Genomic DNA, 2,563 nt, shown 5'->3' with positions numbered 1-2,563 from the left:
CAATTGATGGACACCCCCTTAATTTCCAATTCTTTGACACCACAAAAAGAGCTGCTATAAATATTTTTGTACATATGAGTCTTCCTCCTACTTCTAGGACCTCTTTGGGATATAACCCTAGAAGTGGTATTCCTGGGTCAAAGGGTATGAAATTATTTATAGCCCTTTGGACATAATTCCAGATTGCACCAGCAATGCATTAGTGTTCCAATTTGCCCACATCCTCTCTAGCATTTGTCATTTTCCTGTTTTGTCATCTTAGCCAATCTGACTGGTGAGATGGGGTACCTCAGAGTTGTTTTGATTTGCATTTCTCTAATCAATAGTGATTTAGAGTATTTCTTCATATGCTTATAGATATCTTTAATTTATTTCTCTGAAAACTGCCTCCTCATATCCTTTGACCATTTATCAATTAGGGAATGACTTGTATTCTTATAGATTTGACTCAGTTCTCTGTATATTTTAGAAGTTAGTCATTTGTCAGAGACATAGGTTGTAAAAATTGTCTCCCAGTATCCCACCACCCTCTTAATCTTGGTTACATTGGATTTGCTTATACAGAAAATTTTCAATTTAATGTAATCAAAATTATCCATTTTGCATTTTATGATGCTTTCTAATTCTTGTTTGGTCATAAACTCTTTCCCTCTCCACAAATCTGACAGGTAAAACTATTCTTTGCTTTCTGAGATTGCTTACAGTATCAACTTTATACCTAGATCATGCACCCATTTAGACTTGATTTTCGTATATGGTGTTAGATAATGGTCTATGCCCAGTTTCTGCCATACCATATTCCAGTTTTCCCAGCAGTTTTTGTCAAATAGTGCATTCTTATCAAGAACTGGGGTCTTTGGGTTTGTCGAACAATAGATTACTATAGTCATTGACTGCTGAGTCTCATGTGCCCAATCTATTCCATTGATCCACTACTCTGTTCCTCAGCCAGTACCAAGTAGTTTTGATGACTGCTGTTTTATAATACAGATTAAAATCTGGTATAGCTAGTCCATCTTCCCTAGCATTTCTTTTTATTAATTTCCTTGATATTCTGGACTGTTTTTTCTTCCAAATGAATTTTGTTACTATTTTTTTCTAGCTCTATGAAGTGTTGTTTTTGTTTTTTTTTTTTTGGTAAATTGATTGGTATGGCACTAAATACATAATTTAATTTGGGTAAAATTGTCATTTAAATTATATTAGCTCAACCCAGCCACAAGCAATTCATATTTTTCCAATTAGTTAGATCTGACTTTATTTGTGTGAAAAGTGTTTTGTAATTGGGGTCATATAGGTCCTGGGTTTGTTTTGGCAGGTAGATTCCCAAATATTTTACAATGTCTACAGTAACTTTAAATGGGATTTCTCTTTCTATCTCTTGCTGTTGAATTTCATTCAATCCAAGAATGCCTAGGATTTATGTGGGTTTATTTTATATCCTACAACTTTGCCAAATTTATTTATTGTCTCAAGTAGTTTTTTACTTGATTCTCTAGGATTCTCTAAGTATATCATCATATCATCTGCAAAGAGTGATACTTGGTCTCTTCTTTTTTTTTAAGCAATTGGGGTTAAGTAACTTGCTCAAGGTTACATGGCCAGCTATTTCTGGGTGTGGTGCTAAGTATCAGAACCCAGAGTCGATCCCAGGTCATCCCCACTCTGGGGCCAGTGCTCTTACTCACTGAGACACCTGGTCACCCCTGTCTATTCTTTGACTTATTTGATTCCTTTGATTTATTTTTCTTATCTAATGGCTACTGCCTACATTTCTAGTACCAGATTGAATAAGAGGGGTGATAGTGGAAACCCTTGTTTCACCCCTGATCTTATTGGAAATGCTTCTAGCTTATCCCCATTACAAATAATACTTGCTGATGGCTTTAAATAGATACTACCTATTATTTTAAGGAAGTCTCCATTTATTCCTATACTTTCTAGTGTTTTTAATAGGAATGGATGTTGCATTTTATCAAAAACTTTTTCTGCATCTATTGAGATAATCATGTGGTTTCTTCTAGTTTTATTGTTGATATGATCAATTATTGTGATGGTTTTCCTAATATTAAAGCATCCTTGCTTTCCTGGAATAAATCCTACCTGATCAATTATCCTTGTGATAAGTTGCTGTAGTCTTTTCACTAATATTTTATTTAAAACTTTTGCATCTATATTCATGAGGGAAATTGGTATAAAATTTTCTTTCTCTGTTTTATCTCTTCCTGATTTAGTTATCTGTGCCATATTTGTGTCATAAAAAGAGTTCAGTAGGACTCCTTCTTCACTAACTTTCCCAAATAGTTTGTAGAGTACTGGAATCAATTGTTCTTTAAATGTTTGATAGAATTGACTAGTAAATCCATCTGGCCCTAGAGATTTTTTCCTAGAGAGTTCATTAATGGCTTGTTCAATCAATTTCTTTTTCTGAGATGCGGTTATTTAAGTAACTTACTTTCTCTTTAGTAAATCTGGGCAACTTGTATTTTGTAAATATTCATCCATTTCCCTAACATTGTCAAATTTATGTGCATACAATTGGGAAAAATAATTCCTAATTATT

The sequence above is a fragment of the Petaurus breviceps genome, unplaced genomic scaffold (genome assembly GCF_028583685.1).
Source record: "Petaurus breviceps papuanus isolate PSGF00001 unplaced genomic scaffold, PetGlider_PUasm1.0 90574, whole genome shotgun sequence".
In the NCBI taxonomy this organism is placed as follows: Eukaryota; Metazoa; Chordata; class Mammalia; order Diprotodontia; family Petauridae; genus Petaurus; species Petaurus breviceps.
This window is presented reverse-complemented; position numbering follows the sequence as displayed.